Raw genomic sequence first — 23,200 nt, 5'->3', positions numbered from 1 at the left:
AATGACCCGAAGGACGAATTGGGAGCGAAAGAGGAAAACACGAAGCTACTTTTTAAGCAATAGCGCGGTTTTATTGCTTATTCTGGACTATAGAGGAAACGGGAGAAGAAAAGGAGAGAGAAAATGAGTTTTCTGATCACCAGATGAGCAGCAAGGCGTCCCCGCTGTTATGATTTGACGGTTCTCCGTTTTTCTCCGCAGTTTTCAGCGTCATCCGTCGGTTTGATGCTTTCTCCGTTGTTTGGCTCCACGTGTGTTTCTCCACGAGCTGGACACAAAGAGGACGAAGTTTCTTTTGTGCTGAGTTTGACAACTTACAGCGTCTCTGAGAGCTGAATGGAGCTCCGCTCGTTCCCAGTCAGGTCCCGATGGAGTTGAGTGTAGTTTCCAGCGGTTGCGTGGGCTCAACTTGGCACTTAGAGCTTCCGCGTGCTCAAGTTGACGGAGCGTTCGACAAGCGTGTCCTTACCGCCAGGTATCCTGGGCAAAAGAACGAGGTTTCTTTGTCTCTGCTGAAGATTTATGGTCTTAGTTCGCGGGAAAAGCTCCACGGCTTCCCGCACATGCGCAGAACGTGTTTCTGGTACTAGGCGGTGACATCACCCAATGCTTCCGTGTGCAAAGCATCATGGGAAATGAAGTTTCTTGGCGCTGATGTGATTATTTGCTTTTCAGAGCAATTTAAGCACAGTCATTTTGGAGAAAATCACTGCATAGTAATTTCCTCATGAGGTCAGACCCTCAACAGTGCTAATGACTCCATTCCTTTTTGTGGTTGTAGGGGCTGTTGATTGGAGTACACTAAAACAAACCTGATCTCACTAGGACATTCAGAAGCCAAGTTATAAGCCCACAAAGGTGTAACTGGACTACTTCTTTAAAGTGACACCAGGCCCGGTGACCTTTGGGACATGGTTTGACCCCCTATAGGAATGAGCGATCATCATGAAACGTTCAGATCACTTACAACTCACTAGATTCTTCCTTCTTGTAAAGTTTCAGCCTGATTGGACCTTGTTTTCACACAAATGGACCCAGAATGATGTGAAATTGTGCTTCGTGCAACATAATTCTGGGTGCCATTTAAAAACCATAAGTGCTAATGACTCCATTCCTTTTTGGGGTAATGGGGGCTGTTAATTGGAGTACTCTAAAACAAACCTGACCTCTCTAGGATATTCCAAAGCCAAGTTATAAGCCCTCAAATGTGTAACTGGACTACTTCTTTAAAGTGACACCAGGCCCGGTGACCTTTGGGACATGGTTTGACCCCCTATAGGAATGTGTGATCATCATGAAACGTTCAGATCACTTACAACTCAATAGATTCTACCTTCTTGTAACGTTTCAGCCTGATTGGACCTTGTTTTCACACAAATGGACCCAGAATGATCTGAAATTGTGCTTCGTGCAACATAATTCTGGGTGCCATTTACAAACCATAAGTGCTAATGACTCCATTCCTTTTGGGGTAATGGGGGCTGATAATTGGAGTACTCTAAAAAAACCTGACCTCTCTAGGATATTCCAAAGCCAAGTTATAAGCCCTCAAATGTGTAACTGGACTACTTCTTTAAAGTGACACCAGGCCCGGTGACCTTTGGGACATTGTTTGACCCCCTATAGGAATGTGCGATCATCATGAAACGTTCAGATCACTTACAACTCAATAGATTCTACCCTCTTGTAACGTTTCAGCCTGATTGGACCTTGTTTTCACACAAATGGACCCAGAATGATGTGAAATTGTGCTTCGTGTAACATAATTCTGGGTGCCATTTAAAAACCATAAGTGCTAATGACTCCATTCCTTTTTTTTTTTGTTGTAGGGGCTGTTGTTTGGAGCACACTAAAACAAACCTGATCTCTCTAGGCCATTCAGAAGCCAAGTTATAAGCCCACAAATGTGTAACTGGACTACTTCTTTAAATTGACACCAGATCCGGTGACCTTTGGGACATGGTTTGACCCCCTTAGGAAAGTGCTATCATCATGAAACGTTCAGATCACTTACAACTCAATAGATTCTACCTTCCTGTAACGTTTCAGCCTGAATGGACCTTGTTTTCACACAAATGAACCCAGAATGATGTGAAATTGTGCTTCGTGCAACATAATTCTGGGTGCCATTTAAAAACCATAAGTGCTAATGACTCCATTCCTTTTTGTGGTTGTAGGGGCTGTTGACTGGTGTACACTAAAACAAAACTGATCTCTCTAGGACATTCAGAAGCAACGTTATAAGCCCACAAATGTGTAACTGGACTACTTCTTTAAATTGACACCAGATCCGGTGACCTTTGGGACATGGTTTGACCCCCTTAGGAAAGTGCTATCATCATGAAACGTTCAGATCACTTACAACTCAATAGATTCTACCTTCTTGTAACGTTTCAGCCTGATTGGACCTTGTTTTCACACAAATGGACCCAGAATGATGTGAAATTGTGCTTCGTGCAACATAATTCTGGGTGCCATTTACAAACCATAAGTGCTAATGACTCCATTCCTTTTTGTTGTTGTAGGGGCTGTTGATTGGAGTACACTAAAACAAACCTGATCTCTCTAGGACATTCAGAAGCCACGTTAGGAGCCCACAAAGGTGTAACTGGACTACTTCTTTAAAGTGACACCAGGCCCGGTGACCTTTGGGACATGGTTTGACCCCCTATAGGAATGAGAGATCATCATGAAATGTTCAGATCACTTACAAATCAATAGATTTTACCTTCTTGTAATGTTTCAGCCTGATTGGACCTTGTTTTCACACAAATGGACCCAGAATGATGTGAAATTGTGCTTCGTGCAACATAATTCTGGGTGCCATTTAAAAACCATATGTGCTAATGACTTCATTCCATTTTGGGGTAATGGGGGCTGTTAATTGGAGTACTCTAAAACAAACCTGACCTCTCTAGGATATTCCAAAGCCAAGTTATAAGCCCTCAAAGGCGTAACTGGACTACTTCTTTAAAGTGACACCAGGTCCGGTGACCTTTGGGACATGGTTTGACCCCCTATAGGAATGTGCGATCATCATGAAACGTTCAGATCACTTACAACTCAATAGATTCTACCTTCTTGTAACGTTTCAGCCTGATTGGACCTTGTTTTCACACAAATGGATCCAGAATGATGTGAAATTGTGCTTCGTGCAACATAATTCTGGGTGCCATTTACAAACCATAAGTGCTAATGACTCCATTCCTTTTTGTGGTTGTAGGGGTTGTTGATTGGAGTACACTAAAACAAACCTGACCTCTCTAGGACATTCAGAAGCCAAGTTATAAGCCCACAAATGTGTAACTGGACTACTTCTTTAAAGTGACACCAGGCCCGGTGACCGTTGGGACATGGTTTGACCCCCTATAGGAATGTGCGATCATCATGAAACGTTCACATCACTTACAACTCAATAGATTATACCTTCTTGTAACGTTTCAGCCTGATTGGACCTTGTTTTCACACAAATGGACCAAGAATGATGTGAAATTGTGCTTCGTGCAACATAATTCTGGGTGCCATTTACAAACCATAAGTGCTAATGACTCCATTCCTTATTGTGGTTGTAGGGGCTGTTGATTGGAGTACATTAAAACAATCTTGATCTCTCTAGGACATTCAGAAGCCAAGTTAAAAGCCCACAAATGTGTAACTGGACTACTTCTTTAAATTGACACCAGATCCGGTGACCTTTGGGACATGGTTTGACCCCCTTAGGAAAGTGCTATCATCATGAAATGTTCAGATCACTTACAACTCAATAGATTCTACCTTCCTGTAACGTTTCAGCGTTATTGGACCTTGTTTTCACACAAATGAACCCAGAATGATGTGAAATTGTGCTTCATGCAACATAATTCTGGGTGCCATTTACAAACCATAAGTGCTAATGACTCCATGCCTTTTTGTGGTTGTAGGGGCTGTTGATTGGAGCACATTAAAACAAACCTGATCTCTCTAGGCCATTCAGAAGCCAAGTTATAAGCCCACAAATGTGAAACTGGACAACTTCTTTAAATTGACACCAGATCCGGTTACCTTTGGGACATGGTTTGACCCCCTTAGGAAAGTGCTATCATCATGAAACGTTTAGAACACTTACAACTCAATAGATTCTACCTTCCTGTAACGTTTCTGCCTGATTGGACCTTGTTTTCACACAAATTAACCCAGAATGATGTGAAATTGTGCTTCGTGTAACATAATTCTGGGTGCCATTTAAAAACCATAAGTGCTAATGACTCCATTCCTTTTTGTGGTTGTAGGGGCTGTTGATTGGAGCACACTAAAACAAACCTGATCTCTCTAGGCCATTCATAAGCCAAGTTATAAGCCCTCAAATGTGTAACTGGACTACTTTAAATTGACACCAGATCCGGTTACCTTTGGGACATGGTTTGACCCCCTTAGGAAAGTGCTATCATCATGAAACGTTAAGATCACTTACAACTCAATAGATTCTACCTTCCTGTAACGTTTCAGCGTGATTGGACCTTGTTTTCACACAAATGAACCCAGAATGATGTGAAATTGTGCTTCGTGCAACATAATTCTGGGTGCCATTTAAAAACCATGACTGCTAATGACTCCATTCCTTTTGGGGTAATGGGGGCTGTTAATTGGAGTACTCTAAAAAAAACCTGACCTCTCTAGGATATTCCAAAGCCAAGTTATAAGCCCTCAAATGTGTAACTGGACTACTTCTTTAAAGTGACACCAGGCCCGGTGACCTTTGGGACATGGTTTGAGTCCCTATAGGAATGTGCGATCATCATGAAACGTTCAGATCACTTACAACTCAATAGATTCTACCTTCCTGTAACGTTACAGCCTGAATGGACCTTGTTTTCACACAAATGAACCCAGAATGATGTGAAATTGTGCTTCGTGCAACATAATTCTGGGTGCCATTTAAAAACCATAAGTGCTAATGACTCCATTCCTTTTTGTGGTTGTAGGGGCTGTTGATTGGAGTACACTAAAACAAACCTGATCTCTCTAGGACATTCAGAAGCCACGTTATAAGCCCACAAATGTGTAACTGGACTACTTCTTTAAATTGACACCAGATCCGGTGACATTTGGGACATGGGTTGACCCCCTTAGGAAAGTGCTATCATCATGAAACGATCAGATCACTTACAACTCAATAGATTCTACCTTCTTGTAACGTTTCAGCCTGATTGGACCTTGTTTTCACACAAATGGACCCAGAATGATGTGAAATTGTGCTTCGTGCAACATAATTTTGGGTGCCATTTACAAACCATAAGTGCTAATGACTCCATTCCTTTTTGTGGTTGTAGGGGCTGTTGATTGGAGTACACTAAAACAAACCTGACCTCTCTAGGATATTCAATGCCAAGTTATAAGCCCACAAATGTGTAACTGGACTACTTCTTTAAAGTGACACCAGGCCCGGTGACCTTTGGGACATGGTTTGACCCCCTATAGGAATGTGCGATCATCATGAAACGTTCAGATCACTTACAACTCAATAGATTCTACCTTCTTTTAACGTTTCAGCCTGATTGGACCTTGTTTTCACACAAATGGACCCAGAATGATGTGAAATTGTGCTTCATGCAACATAATTCTGGGTGCCATTTACAAACCATAAGTGCTAATGACTCCATTCCTTTTTGTGGTTGTAGGGGCTGTTGATTGGAGTACACTAAAACAAACCTGACCTCTCTAGGATATTCAAAAGCCAAGTTATAAGCCCACAAATGTGTAACTGGACTACTTCTTCAAAGTGACACCAGGCCCGGTGACCTTTGGGACATGGTTTGACCCCCTATAGGAATGTGCGATCATCATGAAACGTTCAGATCACTTACAACTCAATAGATTCTACCTTCTTGTAACATTTCAGCCTAATTGGACCTTGTTTTCACACAAATGAACCCAGAATGATGTGAAGTTGTGCTTCGTGCAACATAATTCTGGGTGCCATTTAAAAACCATAAGTGCTAATGACTCCATTCCTTTTTGTGGTTGTAGGGGCTGTTTATTGGAGCACACTAAAACAAACCTGATCTCTCTAGGCCATTCAGAAGCCAAGTTATAAGCCCTCAAATGTGTAACTGGACTACTTCTTTAAAATGACACCAGATCCGGTTACCTTTGGGACATGGTTTGACCCCCTTAGGAAAGTGCTATCATCATGAAACGTTCAGATCACTTACAACTCAATAGATTCTACCTTCCTGTAACGTTTCAGCGTGATTGGACCTTGTTTTCACACAAATGAACCCAGAATGATGTGAAATTGTGCTTCTTGCAACATAATTCTGGGTGCCATTTAAAAACCATAACTGCTAATGACTCCATTCCTTTTAGGGTAATGGGGGCTGTTAATTGGAGTACTCTAAAAAAACCTGACCTCTCTAGGATATTCCAAAGCCAAGTTATAAGCCCTCAAATGTGTAACTGGACTACTTCTTTAAAGTTACACCAGGCCCGTTGACCTTTGGGACATGGTTTGACCCCCTTAGGAAAGTGCTATCATCATGAAACGTTCAGATCACTTACAACTCAATAGATTCTACCTTCCTGTAACGTTTCAGCCTGAATGGACCTTGTTTTCACACAGATGAACCCAGAATGATGTGAAATTGTGCTTCGTGCAACATAATTCTGGGTGCCATTTAAAAAGCATAAGTGCTAATGACTCCATTCCTTTTTGTGGTTGTAGGGGCTGTTGATTGGAGTACATTAAGACAAACCTGATCTCTCTAGGACATTCAGAAGCCACGTTATAAGTCCACAAATGTGTAACTGGACTATTTCTTAAAATTGACATCAGATCCGGTGACCTTTGGGACATGGTTTGACCCCCTTAGGAAAGTGCTATCATCATGAAACGTTCAGATCACTTACAACTCAATAGATTCTGCCTTCTTGTAACGTTTCAGCCTGATTGGACCTTGTTTTCACACAAATGGACCCAGAATGATGTGAAATTGTGCTTCGTGCAACATAATTCTGGGTGCCATTTACAAACCATAAGTGCTAATGACTCCATTCCTTTTTGTGGTTGTAGGGGCTGTTGATTGGAGTACATTAAAACAAACTTGATATCTCTAGGACATTCAGAAGCAAAGTTAAAAGCCCACAAATGTGTAACTGGACTACTTCTTTAAATTGACACCAGATCCGGTGATCTTTGGGACATGGTTTGACCCCCTTAGGAAAGTGCTATCACCATGAAACGTTCAGATCACTTACAACTCAATAGATTCTACCTTCCTGTAACGTTTCAGCGTGATTGGACCTTGTTTTCACACAAATGAACCCAGAATGATGTGAAATTGTGCTTCGTGCAACATAATTCTGGGTGCCATTTACAAACCATAAGTGCTAATGACTCCATTCCTTTTTGTGGTTATAGGGGCTGTTGATTGGAGCACATTAAAACAAACCTGATCTCTCTAGGCCATTCAGAAGCCAAGTTATAAGCCCACAAATTTGAAACTGGACTACTTCTTTAAATTGACACCAGATCCGGTTACCTTTGGGACATGGTTTGACCCCCTTAGGAAAAAGCTATCATCATGAAACGTTTAGAACACTTACAACTCAATAGATTCTACCTTCCTGTAACGTTTCTGCCTGATTGGACCTTGTTTTCACACAAATTAACCCAGAATGATGTGAAATTGTGCTTCGTGCAACATAATTCTGGGTGCCATTTAAAAACCATAAGTGCTAATGACTCCATTCCTTTTTGGGGTAATAGGGGCTGTTAATTGGAGTACTCTAAAACAAACCTGACCTCTCTAGGATATTCAAAAGCCAAGTTATAAGCCCACAAATGTGTAACTGGACTACTTCTTTAAAGTGACACAAGGCCCGGTGACCTTTGGGACATGGTTTGACCCCCTATAGGAATGTGCGATCATCATGAAACGTTCAGATCACTTACAAATCAATAGATTCTACCTTCTTGTAACGTTTCAGCCTAATTGGACCTTGTTTTCACACAAATGAACCCAGAATGATGTGAAATTGTGCTTCGTGCAACATAATTCTGGGTGCCATTTAAAAACCATAAGTGCTAATGACTCCATTCCTTTTTGTGGTTGTAGGGGCTGTTTATTGGAGCACACTAAAACAAACCTGATCTCTCTAGGCCATTCAGAAGCCAAGTTATAAGCCCTCAAATGTGTAACTGGACTACTTTAAATTGACACAAGATCCGGTTACCTTTGGGACATGATTTGACCCCCTTAGGAAAGTGCTATCATCATGAAACGTTTAGATCACTTACAACTCAATAGATTCTACCTTCCTGTAACGTTTCAGCGTGATTGGACCTTGTTTTCACACAAATGAACCCAGAATGATGTGAAATTGTGCTTCTTGCAACATAATTCTGGGTGCCATTTAAAAACCATAACTGCTAATGACTCCATTCCTTTTGGGGTAATGGGGGCTGTTAATTGGAGTACTCTAAAAAAAAACCTGACCTCTCTAGGATATTCCAAAGCCAAGTTATAAGCCCTCAAATGTGTAACTGGACTACTTCTTTAAAGTGACACCAGGCCCGGTGACCTTTGGGACATGGTTTGAGCCCCTATAGGAATGTGCGATCATCATGAAACGTTCAGATCACTTACAACTCAATAGATTCTACCTTCCTGTAACGTTACAGCCTGAATGGACCTTGTTTTCACACAAATGAACCCAGAATGATGTGAAATTGTGCTTCGTGCAACATAATTCTGGGTGCCATTTAAAAACCATAAGTGCTAATGACTCCATTCCTTTTTGTGGTTGTAGGGGCTGTTGATTGGAGTACACTAAAACAAACCTGATCTCTCTAGGACATTCAGAAGCCACGTTATAAGCCCACAAATGTGTAACTGGACTACTTCTTTAAATTGACACCAGATCCGGTGACCTTTGGGACATGGTTTGACCCCCTTAGGAAAGTGCAATCATCATGAAACGTTCAGATCACTTACAACTCAATAGATTCTACCTTCTTGTAACGTTTCAGCCTGATTGGACCTTGTTTTCACACAAATGGACCCAGAATGATGTGAAATTGTGCTTCGTGCAACATAATTCTGGGTGCCGTTTACAAACCATAAGTGCTAATGACTCCATTCCTTTTTGTGGTTGTAGGGGCTGTTGATTGGAGTACACTAAAACAAACCTGACCTCTCTAGGATATTCAATGCCAAGTTATAAGCCCACAAATGTGTAACTGGACTACTTCTTTAAAGTGACACCAGGCCCGGTGACCTTTGGGACATGGTTTGACCCCCTATAGGAATGTGCGATCATCATGAAACGTTCAGATCACTTACAACTCAATAGATTCTACCTTCTTTTAACGTTTCAGCCTGATTGGACCTTGTTTTCACACAAATGGACCCAGAATGATGTGAAATTGTGCTTCATGCAACATAATTCTGGGTGCCATTTACAAACCATAAGTGCTAATGACTCCATTCCTTTTTGTGGTTGTAGGGGCTGTTGATTGGAGTACACTAAAACAAACCTGATCTCTCTAGGACATTCAGAAGCCACGTTATAAGTCCACAAATGTGTAACTGGACTATTTCTTAAAATTGACATCAGATCCGGTGACCTTTGGGACATGGTTTGACCCCCTTAGGAAAGTGCTATCATCATGAAACGTTCAGATCACTTACAACTCAATAGATTCTACCTTCTTGTAACGTTTCAGCCTGATTGGACCTTGTTTTCACACAAATGGACCCAGAATGATGTGAAATTGTGCTTCGTGCAACATAATTCTGGGTGCCATTTACAAACCATAAGTGCTAATGACTCCATTCCTTTTTGTGGTTGTAGGGGCTGTTGATTGGAGTACATTAAAACAAACTTGATCTCTCTAGGACATTCAGAAGCAAAGTTAAAAGCCCACAAATGTGTAACTGGACTACTTCTTTAAATTGACACCAGATCCGGTGACCTTTGGGACATGGTTTGACCCCCTTAGGAAAGTGCTATCATCATGAAACGTTCAGATCACTTACAACTCAATAGATTCTACCTTCCTGTAACGTTTCAGCGTGATTGGACCTTGTTTTCACACAAATGAACCCAGAATGATTTGAAATTGTGCTTCGTGCAACATAATTCTGGGTGCCATTTACAAACCATAAGTGCTAATGACTCCATTCCTTTTTGTGGTTGTAGGGGATGTTGATTGGAGCACATTAAAACAAACCTGATCTCTCTAGGCCATTCAGAAGCCAAGTTATAAGCCCACAAATTTGAAACTGGACTATTTCTTAAAATTGACATCAGATCCGGTGACCTTTGGGACATGGTTTGACCCCCTTAGGAAAGTGCTATCATCATGAAACGTTCAGATCACTTACAACTCAATAGATTCTACCTTCTTGTAACGTTTCAGCCTGATTGGACCTTGTTTTCACACAAATGGACCCAGAATGATGTGAAATTGTGCTTCGTGCAACATAATTCTGGGTGCCATTTACAAACCATAAGTGCTAATGACTCCATTCCTTTTTGTGGTTGTAGGGGCTGTTGATTGGAGTACATTAAAACAAACTTGATCTCTCTAGGACATTCAGAAGCAAAGTTAAAAGCCCACAAATGTGTAACTGGACTACTTCTTTAAATTGACACCAGATCCGGTGACCTTTGGGACATGGTTTGACCCCCTTAGGAAAGTGCTATCATCATGAAACGTTCAGATCACTTACAACTCAATAGATTCTACCTTCCTGTAACGTTTCAGCGTGATTGGACCTTGTTTTCACACAAATGAACCCAGAATGATGTGAAATTGTGCTTCGTGCAACATAATTCTGGGTGCCATTTACAAACCATAAGTGCTAATGACTACACTCCTTTTTGTGGTTGTAGGGGCTGTTGATTGGAGCACATTAAAACAAACCTGATCTCTCTAGGCCATTCAGAAGCCAAGTTATAAGCCCACAAATTTGAAACTGGACTACTTCTTTAAATTGACACCAGATCCGGTTACCTTTGGGACATGGTTTGACCCCCTTAGGAAAGTGCTATCATCATGAAACGTTTAGAACACTTACAACTCAATAGATTCTACCTTCCTGTAACGTTTCTGCCTGATTGGACCTTGTTTTCACACAAATTAACCCAGAATGATGTGAAATTGTGCTTCGTGCAACATAATTCTGGGTGCCATTTAAAAACCATAAGTGCTAATGACTCCATTCCTTTTTGGGGTAATAGGGGCTGTTAATTGGAGTACTCTAAAACAAACCTGACCTCTCTAGGATATTCAAAAGCGAAGTTATAAGCCCACAAATGTGTAACTGGACTACTTCTTTAAAGTGACACCAGGCCCGGTGACCTTTGGGACATGGTTTGACCCCCTATAGGAATGTGCGATCATCATGAAACGTTCAGATCACTTACAACTCAATAGATTCTACCTTCTTGTAACGTTTCAGCCTAATTGGACCTTGTTTTCACACAAATGAACCCAGAATGATGTGAAATTGTGCTTCGTGCAACATAATTCTGGGTGCCATTTAAAAACCATAAGTGCTAATGACTCCATTCCTTTCTGTTGTTGTAGGGGCTGTTTATTGGAGCACACTAAAACAAACCTGATCTCTCTAGGCCATTCAGAAGCCAAGTTATAAGCCCTCAAATGTGTAACTGGACTACTTTAAATTGACACCAGATCCGGTTACCTTTGGGACATGATTTGACCCCCTTAGGAAAGTGCTATCATCATGAAACGTTCAGATCACTTACAACTCAATAGATTCTACCTTCCTGTAACGTTTCAGCGTGATTGGACCTTGTTTTCACACAAATGAACCCAGAATGATGTGAAATTGTGCTTCTTGCAACATAATTCTGGGTAACATTTAAAAACCATAACTGCTAATGACTCCATTCCTTTTGGGGTAATGGGGGCTGTTAATTGGAGTACTCTAAAAAAAACTGACCTCTCTAGGATATTCCAAAGCCAAGTTATAAGCCCTCAAATGTGTAACTGGACTACTTCTTTAAAGTGACACCAGGCCCGGTGACCTTTGGGACATGGTTTGAGCCCCTATAGGAATGTGCGATCATCATGAAACGTTCAGATCACTTACAACTCAATAGATTCTACGTTCCTGTAACGTTACAGCCTGAATGGACCTTGTTTTCACACAAATTAACCCAGAATGATGTGAAATTGTGCTTCGTGCAACATAATTCTGGGTGCCATTTAAAAACCATAAGTGCTAATGACTCCATTCCTTTTTGTGGTTGTAGGGGCTGTTGATTGGAGTACACTAAAACAAACCTGATCTCTCTAGGACATTCAGAAGCCACGTTATAAGCCCACAAATGTGTAACTGGACTACTTCTTTAAATTGACACCAGATCCGGTGACCTTTGGGACATGGTTTGACCCCGTTAGGAAAGTGCAATCATCATGAAACGTTCAGATCACTTACAACTCAATAGATTCTACCTTCTTGTAACGTTTCAGCCTGATTGGACCTTGTTTTCACACAAATGGACCCAGAATGATGTGAAATTGTGCTTCGTGCAACATAATTCTGGGTGCCATTTACAAACCATGAGTGCTAATGACTCCATTCCTTTTTGTGGTTGTAGGGGCTGTTGATTGGAGTACACTAAAACAAACCTGACCTCTCTAGGATATTCAATGCCAAGTTATAAGCCCACAAATGTGTAACTGGACTACTTCTTTAAAGTGACACCAGGCCCGGTGACCTTTGGGACATGGTTTGACCCCCTATAGGAATGTGCGATCATCATGAAACGTTCAGATCACTTACAACTCAATAGATTCTACCTTCTTTTAACGTTTCAGCCTGATTGGACCTTGTTTTCACACAAATGGACCCAGAATGATGTGAAATTGTGCTTCATGCAACATAATTCTGGGTGCCATTTACAAACCATAAGTGCTAATGACTCCATTCCTTTTTGTGGTTGTAGGGGCTGTTGATTGGAGTACACTAAAACAAACCTGACCTCTCTAGGATATTCAAAAGCCAAGTTATAAGCCCACAAATGTGTAACTGGACTACTTCTTTAAAGTGACACCAGGCCCGGTGACCTTTGGGACATAGTTTGACCCCCTATAGGAATGTGCGATCATCATGAAACGTTCAGATCACTTACAACTCAATAGATTCTACCTTCTTGTAACGTTTCAGCCTAATTGGACCTTGTTTTCACACAAATGAACCCAGAATGATGTGAAATTGTGCTTCGTGCAACATAATTCTGGGTGCCATTTAAAAACCATAAGTGCTAATGACTCCATTCCTTTTTGTGGTTGTAGGGGCTGTTTATTGGAGCACACTAAAACAAACCTGATCTCTCTAGGCCATTCAGAAGCCAAGTTATAAGCCCTCAAATGTGTAACTGGACTACTTCTTTAAATTGACACCAGATCCGGTTACCTTTGGGACATGGTTTGACCCCCTTAGGAAAGTGCTATCATCATGAAACGTTCAGATCACTTACAACTCAATAGATTCTACCTTCCTGTAACGTTTCAGCGTGATTGGACCTTGGTTTCACACAAATGAACCCAGAATGATGTGAAATTGTGCTTCTTGCAACATAATTCTGGGTAACATTTAAAAACCATAACTGCTAATGACTCCATTCCTTTTAGGGTAATGGGGGCTGTTAATTGGAGTACTCTAAAAAAAACTGACCTCTCTAGGATATTCCAAAGCCAAGTTATAAGCCCTCAAATGTGTAACTGGATTACTTCTTTAAAGTGACACCAGGCCCGGTGACCGTTGGGACATGGTTTGACCCCCTATAGGAATGTGCGATCATCATGAAACGTTCAGATCACTTACAACTCAATAGATTCTACCTTCTTGTAACGTTTCAGCCTAATTGGACCTTGTTTTCACACAAATGAACCCAGAATGATGTGAAATTGTGCTTCGTGCAACATAATTCTGGGTGCCATTTAAAAACCATAAGTGCTAATGACTCCATTCCTTTTTGTGGTTGTAGGGGCTGTTTATTGGAGCACACTAAAACAAACCTGATCTCTCTAGGCCATTCAGAAGCCAAGTTATAAGCCCTCAAATGTGTAACTGGACTACTTCTTTAAATTGACACCAGATCCGGTTACCTTTGGGACATGGTTTGACCCCCTTAGGAAAGTGCTATCATCATGAAACATTCAGATCACTTACAACTCAATAGATTCTACCTTCCTGTAACGTTTCAGCGTGATTGGACCTTGTTTTCACACAAATGGACCCAGAATGATGTGAAATTGTGCTTCGTGCAACATAATTCTGGGTGCCATTTACAAACCATAAGTGCTTATGACTCCATTCCTTTTTGTGGTTGTAGGGGTTGTTGATTGGAGTACACTAAAACAAACCTGACCTCTCTAGGACATTCAGAAGCCAAGTTATAAGCCCACAAATGTGTAACTGGACTACTTCTTTAAAGTGACACCAGGCCCGGTGACCGTTGGGACATGGTTTGACCCCCTATAGGAATGTGCGATCATCATGAAACGTTCAGATCACTTACAACTCAATAGATTCTACCTTCTTGTAACGTTTCAGCCTGATTGGACCTTGTTTTAACACAAATTGACCCAGAATTATGTGAAATTGTGCTTCGTGCAACATAATTCTGGGTGCCATTTACAAACCATAAGTGCTAATGACTCCATTCCTTTTTGTGGTTGTAGGGGCTGTTGATTGGAGCACATTAAAACAAACTTGATCTGTCTAGGACATTCAGAAGCCAAGTTAAAAGCCCACAAATGTGTAACTGGACTACTTCTTTAAATTGACACCAGATCCGGTGACCTTTGGGACATGGTTTGACCCCCTTAGGAAAGTGCTATCATCATGAAACGTTCAGATCACTTACAACTCAATAGATTCTACCTTCCTGTAACGTTTCAGCGTGATTGGACCTTGTTTTCACACAAATGAACCCAGAATGATGTGAAATTGTGCTTCGTGCAACATAATTCTGGGTGCCATTTACAAACCATAAGTGCTAATGACTCCATTCCTTTTTGTGGTTGTAGGGGCTGTTGATTGGAGAACATTAAACAAACCTGATCTCTCTAGGCCATTCAGAAGCCAAGTTATAAGCCCACAAATGTGTAACTGGACTACTTCTTTAAATTGACACCAGATCCGGTTACCTTCGGGACATGGTTTGACCCCCTTAGGAAAGTGCTATCATCATGAAACATTTAGAACACTTACAACTCAATAGATTCTACCTTCCCGTAACGTTTCTGCCTGATTGGACCTTGTTTTCACACAAATTAACCCAGAAAGATGTGAAATTGTGCTTCGTGCAACATAATTCTGGGTGCCATTTAAAAGCCATAAGTGCTAATGACTCCATTCCTTTTTGGGGTAATAGGGGCTGTTAATTGGAGTACTCTAAAACAAACCTGACCTCTCTAGGATATTCAAAAGCCAAGTTATAAGCCCACAAATGTGTAACTGGACTACTTCTTTAAAGTGACACCAGGCCCGGTGACCTTTGGGACATGGTTTGACCCCCTATAGGAATGTGCGATCATCATGAAACGTTCAGATCACTTACAACTCAATAGATTCTACCTTCTTGTAACGTTTCAGCCTAATTGGACCTTGTTTTCACACAAATGGACCCAGAATGATTCGAAATTGTGCTTCGTGCAACATAATTCTGGGTGCCATTTACAAACCATAAGTGCTAATGACTCCATTCCTTTTTGTGGTTGTAGAGGCTGTTGATTGGAGTACACAAAAACAAACCTGACCTCTCTAGGACATTCAGAAGCCAAGTTATAAGCCCACAAAGGTGTAACTGGACTACTTCTTTAAAGTGACACCAGGCCCGGTGACCTTTGGGACATGGTTTGACCCCCTATAGGAATGTGCGATCATCATGAAACGTTCAGATCATTTACAACTCAAAAGATTCTACCTTCTTGTAACGTTTCAGCCTGATTGGACCTTGTTTTCACACAAATGGACCCAGAATGATGTGAAATTGTGCTTCGTGCAACATAATTCTGGGTGCCATTTGCAAACCTTAAGTGCTAATGACTCCATTCCTTTTTGTGGTTGAAGGGGCTGTTGATTGGAGAACACTAAAACAAACCTGATCTCTCTAGGCCATTCAGAAGCCAAGTTATAAGCCCACAAATGTGTAACTGGACTACTTCTTTAAATTAACACCAGATCCGGTTACCTTTGGGACATGGTTTGACCCCCTTAAGAAAGTGCTATCATCATGAAACGTTCAGATCACTTACAACTCAATAGATTCTACCTTCCTGTAACGTTTAAGCGTTATTGGACCTTGTTTTCACACAAATGAACCCAGAATGATGTGAAATTGTGCTTCGTGCAACATAATTCTGGGTGCCATTTAAAAACCATAACTGCTAATGACTCCATTCCTTTTGGGGTAATGGGGGCTGTTAATTGGAGTACTCTAAAAAAACCTGACCTCTCTAGGATATTCAGAAGCCAAGTTATAAGCCCTCAAATGTGCAACTGGACTACTTCTTTAAAGTGACACCAGGCCCGGTGACCTTTGGGACATGGTTTGAGCCCCTATAGGAATGTGCGATCATCATGAAACGTTCAAATCACTTACAACTCAATAGATTCTACCTTCTTGTAACATTTCAGCCTGATTGGACCTTGTTTTCACACAAATGGACCCAGAATGATGTGAAATTGTGCTTCGTGCAACATAATTCTGGGTGCCATTTACAAACCATAAGTGCTAATGACTCCATTCCTTTTTGTGGTTGTAGGGGCTGTTGATTGGAGTACTCTGAAACAAACCTGATCTCTCTAGGACATTCAGAAGCCAAATTATAAGCCCACAAATGTGTAACTGGACTACTTCTTTAAATTGACACCAGGCCCGGTGACCTTTGGGACATGGTTTGACCCACTTAGGAAAGTGCTATAATCATGAAACGTTCAGATCACTTACAACTCAATAGATTCTACCTTCCTGTAAAGTTTCAGCGTGATTGGACCTTGTTTTCACACAAATGAACCCAGAATGATGTGAAATTGTGCTTCGTGCAACATAATTCTGGGTGCCATTTAAAAACCATAACTGCTAATGACTCCATTCGTTTTGGGGTAATGGGGGCTGTTAATTGGAGTACTCTAAAAAAAACCTGACCACTCTAGGATATTCCAAAGCCAAGTTATAAGCCCTCAAATGTGTAACTGGACTACTTCTTTAAAGTGACACCAGGCCCGGTGACCTTTGGGACATGGTTTGAGCCCCTATAGGAATGTGCGATCATCATGAAACGTTCAGATCACTTACAACTCAATAGATTCTAACTTCTTGTAACGTTTCAGCCTGATTGGACCTTGTTTTCACACAAATGGACCCAGAATGATGTGAAATTGTGCTTCGTGCAACATATTTCTGGGTGCCATTTACAAACCATAAGTGCTAATGACTCCATTCCTTTTTGTGGTTGTAGGGGCTGTTGATTCGAGTACACTAAAACAAACCTGATCTCTCTAGGACATTCAGAAGCCAAGTTATAAGCCCACAAATGTGTAACTGGACTACTTCTTTAAATTGACACCAGATCCGGTGACCTTTGGGACATGGTTTGACCCCCTTAGGAAAGTGCTATCATCATGAAACGTTCAGATCACTTACAACTCAATAGATTCCACCTTCCTGTAACGTTTCAGCCTGATTGGACATTGTTTTCACACAAATGAACACAGAATGGTGTGAAATTGTGCTTCGTGCAACATAATCCTGGGTGCCATTTAAAAACCATAAGTGCTAATGACGCCATTCCTTTTTGTGGTTGTAGGGGCTTTTGATTGGAGTACACTAAAACAAACCTGATCTCTCTAGGACATTCAGAAGCCAAGTTATAAGCCCACAAATGTGTAACTGGACTACTTCTTTAAATTGACACCAGATCCGGTGACCTTTGGGACATGGTTTGACCCACTTAGGAAAGTGCTATCATCATGAAACGTTCAGAACACTTACAACTCAATAGATTCTACCTTCCTGTAACGTTTCAGCCTGCTTGGACATTGTTTTCACACAAATGAACACAGAATGGTGTGAAATTGTGCTTCGTGCAACATAATCCTGGGTGCCATTTAAAAACCATAAGTGCTAATGACTCCATTCCTTTTTGTGGTTGTAGGGGCTGTTGATTGGAGTACACTAAAACAAACCTGATCTCTCTAGGACATTCAGAAGCCAAGTTATAAGCCCACAAATGTGTAACTGGACTACTTCTTTAAATTGACACCAGATCCGGTGACCTTTGGGACATGGTTTCACCCACTTAAGAAAGTGCTATCATCATGAAACATTCAGAACATTTACAACTCAATAGATTCTACCTTCCTGTAACGTTTCTGCCTGATTGGACCTTGTTTTCACACAAATGAACCCAGAATGATGTGAAATTGTGCTTCGTTCAACATAATTCTGGGTGCCATTTAAAAACCATAAGTGCTAATGACTCCATTCCTTTATGGGGTAATGGGGGCTGTTAATTGGAGTACTCTAAAACCAACCTGACCTCTCTAGGATATTCAGAAGCCAAGTTATAAGTCCACAAAGGTGTAACTGGACAACTTATTTAAAGTGACACCAGGCCCGGTGACCTTTGGGACATGGTTTGGCCCCCTATAGGAATGTGCGATCATCATGAAACGTTCAGATCACTTACAACTCAATAGATTCTACCTTCTTGTAACGTTTCAGCCTAATTGGACCTTGTTTTCACACAAATGGACCCAGAATGATGTGAAATTGTGCTTCGTGCAACATAATTCTGGGTGCCATTTACAAACCATAAGTGCTAATGACTCCATTCCTTTTTGTGGTTGTAGGGGCTGTTGATTGGAGTACACTAAAACAAACCTGACCTCTATAGGACATTCAGAAGCCAAGTTATAAGCCCACAAAGGTGTAACTGGACTACTTCTTTAAAGTGACACCAGGCCCGGTGACCTTTGGGACATGGTTTGACCCCCTATAGGAATGTGCGATCATCATGAAACGTTCGGATCACTTACAACTCAATAGATTCTACCTTCTTGTAACGTTTCAGCCTGATTGGACCTTGTTTTCACACAAATGGACCCAGAATGATGTGAAATTGTGCTTCGTGCAACATAATTCTGGGTGCCATTTACAAACCATAAGTGCTAATGACTCCATTCCTTTTTGTGGTTGTAGGGGCTGTTGATTGGAGTACTCTGAAACAAACCTGATCTCTCTAGGACATTCAGAAGCCAAATTATAAGCCCACAAATGTGTAACTGGACTACTTCTTTAAATTGACACCAGGCCCGTTGACCTTTGGGACATGGTTTGACCCCCTTAGTCAAGTGCTATCATCATGAAACGTTCAGATCACTTACAACTCAATAGATTCTACCTTCCTGTAACGTTTCAGCCTGATTGGACCTTGTTTTCACACAAATGGACCCAGAATGATGTGAAATTGTGCTTCGTGCCACATAATTCTGGGTGCCATTTACAAAGCATAAGTGCTAATGACTCCATTCCTTTTCGTGGTTGTAGGGGCTGTTGATTGGAGTACCCTAAAACAAACCTGATCTCTCTAGGACATTCAAAAGCCAAGTTATAAGCCCACAAATGTGTAACTGGACTACTTCTTTAAATTGACACCAGATCCGGTGACCTTTGGGACATGGTTTGACCCACTTAGGAAAGTGCTATCATCATGAAACGTTCAGAACACTTACAACTCAATAGATTCTACCTTCCTGTAACGTTTCTACCTGATTGGACCTTGTTTTCACACAAATGAACCCAGAATGATGTGAAATTGTGCTTCGTGCAACGTAATTCTGGGTGCCATTTAAAAACCATAAGTGCTAATGACTCCATTCCTTTTTGGGGTAATGGGGGCTGTTAATTGGAGTACTCTAAAACCAACCTGACCTCTCTAGGATATTCAGAAGCCAAGTTATAAGTCCACAAAGGTGTAACTGGACAACTTATTTAAAGTGACACCAGGCCCGGTGACCTTTGGGACATGGTTTGGCCTCCTATAGGAATGTGCGATCATCATGAAACGTTCAGATCACTTACAACTCAATAGATTCTACCTTCTTGTAACGTTTCATCCTAATTGGACCTTGTTTTCACACAAATGGACCCAGAATGATGTGAAATTGTGCTTCGTGCAACATAATTCTGGGTGCCATTTACAAACCATAAGTGCTAATGACTCCATTCCTTTTTGTGGTTGTAGGGGCTGTTGATTGGAGTACACTAAAACAAACCTGACCTCTCTTGGACATTCAGAAGCCAAGTTATAAGCCCACAAAGGTGTAACTAGACTACTTCTTTAAAGTGACACCAGGCCCGGTGACCTTTGGGACATGGTTTGACCCCCTATAGGAATGTGCGATCATCATGAAACGTTCAGATCACTTACAACTCAATAGATTCTACCTTCTTGTAACATTTCAGCCGTATTGGACCTTGTTTTCACACAAATGGACCCAGAATGATGTGAAATTGTGCTTCGTGCAACATAATTCTGGGTGCCATTTACAAACCATAAGTGCTAATGACTCCATTCCTTTTTGTGGTTGTAGGGGCTGTTGATTGGAGTAATCTGAAACAAACCTGATCTCTCTAGGACATTCAGAAGCCAAATTATAAGCCCACAAATGTGTAACTGGACTACTTATTTAAATTGACACCAGGCCCGGTGACCTTTGGGACATGGTTTGACCCCCTTAGGAAAGTGCTATCATCATGAAACGTTCAGATCACTTACAACTCAATAGATTCTACCTTCCTGTAACGTTTCAGCCTGATTGGACCTTGTTTTCACACAAATGGACCCAGAATGATTTGAAATTGTGCTTCGTGCCACATAATTCTGGGTGCCATTTACAAAGCATAAGTGCTAATGACTCCATTCCTTTTCGTGGTTGTAGGGGCTGTTGATTGGAGTACCCTAAAACAAACCTGATCTCTCTAGGACATTCAAAAGCCAAGTTATAAGCCCACAAATGTGTAACTGGACTACTTCTTTAAATTGACACCAGATCTGGTGACCTTTTGGACATGAATTGACCCCCTTAGGAAAGTGCTATCATCATGAAACGTTCAGATCACTTACAACTCAATAGATTCTACCTTCCTGTAACGTTTCAGCCTGATTGGACATTGTTTTCACACAAATGAACCCAGAATGATGTGAAATTGTGCTTCGTGCAACATAATTCTGGGTGGCATTTAAAAACCATAAGTGCTAATGACTCCATTCCTTTTTGGGGTAATAGGGGCTGTTAATTGGAGTACTCTAAAACAAACCTGACCTCTCTAGGATTTTCAAAAGCCAAGTTATAAGCCCACAAATGTGTAACTGGACTACTTCTTTAAAGTGACACCAGGCCCGGTGACCTTTGGGACATGGTTTGACCCCCTATAGGAATGTGCGATCATCATGAAACGTTCAGATCACTTACAACTCAATAGATTCTACCTTCTTGTAACGTTTCAGCCTGATTGGACCTTGTTTTCACACAAATGGACCAAGAATGATGTGAAATTGTGCTTCGTGCAACATAATTCTGGGTGCCATTTCCAAACCATATGTGCTAATGACTCCATTCTTTTTGTGGTTGTAGGGGCTGTTGAAACAAACCTGATCTCTCTAGGACATTCAGAAGCCAAGTTATAAGCCCACAAAGGTGTAACTGGACTACTTCTTTAAAGTGACACCAGGCCCGGTGACCTTTGGGACATGGTTTGACCCCCTTAAGAATGTGCTATCATCATGAAACGTCCAGATCACTTACAACTCAATAGATTCTACCTTCCTGTAACGTTTCAGCGTGATTGGACCTTGTTTTCACACAAATGAACCCAGAATGATGTGAAATTGTGCTTCGTGCAACATAATTCTGGGTGCCATTTAAAAACCATAAGTGCTAATGACTCCATTCCTTTTTGTGGTTGTAGGGGCTGTTGATTGGAGCACACTAAAGCAAACCTGATCTCTCTAGGCCATTCAGAAGCCAAGTTATAAGCCCACAAATGTGTAACTGGACTACTTCTTTAAATTGACACCAGATCCGGTTACCTTTGGGACATGGTTTGACCCCCTTAGGAAAGTGCTATCATCATGAAACGTTCAGATAACTTACAACTCAATAGATTCTACCTTCCTGTAACGTTTCTGCCTGATTGGACCTTGTTTTCACACAAATGAACCCAGAATGATGTGAAATTGTGCTTCGTGCAACATAATTCTGGGTGGCATTTAAAAACCATAAGTGCTAATGACTCCATTCCTTTTTGGGGTAATAGGGGCTGTTAATTGGAGTACTCTAAAACAAACCTGACCTCTCTAGGATTTTCAAAAGCCAAGTTATAAGCCCACAAATGTGTAACTGGACTACTTCTTTAAAGTGACACCAGGCCCGGTGACCTTTGGGACATGGTTTGACCCCCTATAGGAATGTGCGATCATCATGAAACGTTCAGATCACTTACAACTCAATAGATTCTACCTTCTTGTAACGTTTCAGCCTGATTGGACCTTGTTTTCACACAAATGGACCAAGAATGATGTGAAATTGTGCTTCGTGCAACATAATTCTGGGTGCCATTTCCAAACCATATGTGCTAATGACTCCATTCTTTTTGTGGTTGTAGGGGCTGTTGAAACAAACCTGATCTCTCTAGGACATTCAGAAGCCAAGTTATAAGCCCACAAAGGTGTAACTGGACTAATTCTTTAAAGTGACACCAGGCCCGGTGACCTTTGGGACATGGTTTGACCCCCTTAAGAATGTGCTATCATCATGAAACGTCCAGATCACTTACAACTCAATAGATTCTACCTTCCTGTAACGTTTCAGCGTGATTGGACCTTGTTTTCACACAAATGAACCCAGAATGATGTGAAATTGTGCTTCGTGCAACATAATTCTGGGTGCCATTTAAAAACCATAAGTGCTAATGACTCCATTCCTTTTTGTGGTTGTAGGGGCTGTTGATTGGAGCACACTAAAGCAAACCTGATCTCTCTAGGCCATTCAGAAGCCAAGTTATAAGCCCACAAATGTGTAACTGGACTACTTCTTTAAATTGACACCAGATCCGGTTACCTTTGGGACATGGTTTGACCCCCTTAGGAAAGTGCTATCATCATGAAACG

The sequence above is a fragment of the Nothobranchius furzeri genome, chromosome 15, assembly GCF_043380555.1.
Source record: "Nothobranchius furzeri strain GRZ-AD chromosome 15, NfurGRZ-RIMD1, whole genome shotgun sequence".
Lineage (NCBI taxonomy): Eukaryota > Metazoa > Chordata > Actinopteri > Cyprinodontiformes > Nothobranchiidae > Nothobranchius > Nothobranchius furzeri.
The sequence above is the reverse complement of the archived record's forward strand: the minus strand, read 5'-3'. Positions refer to the sequence as shown.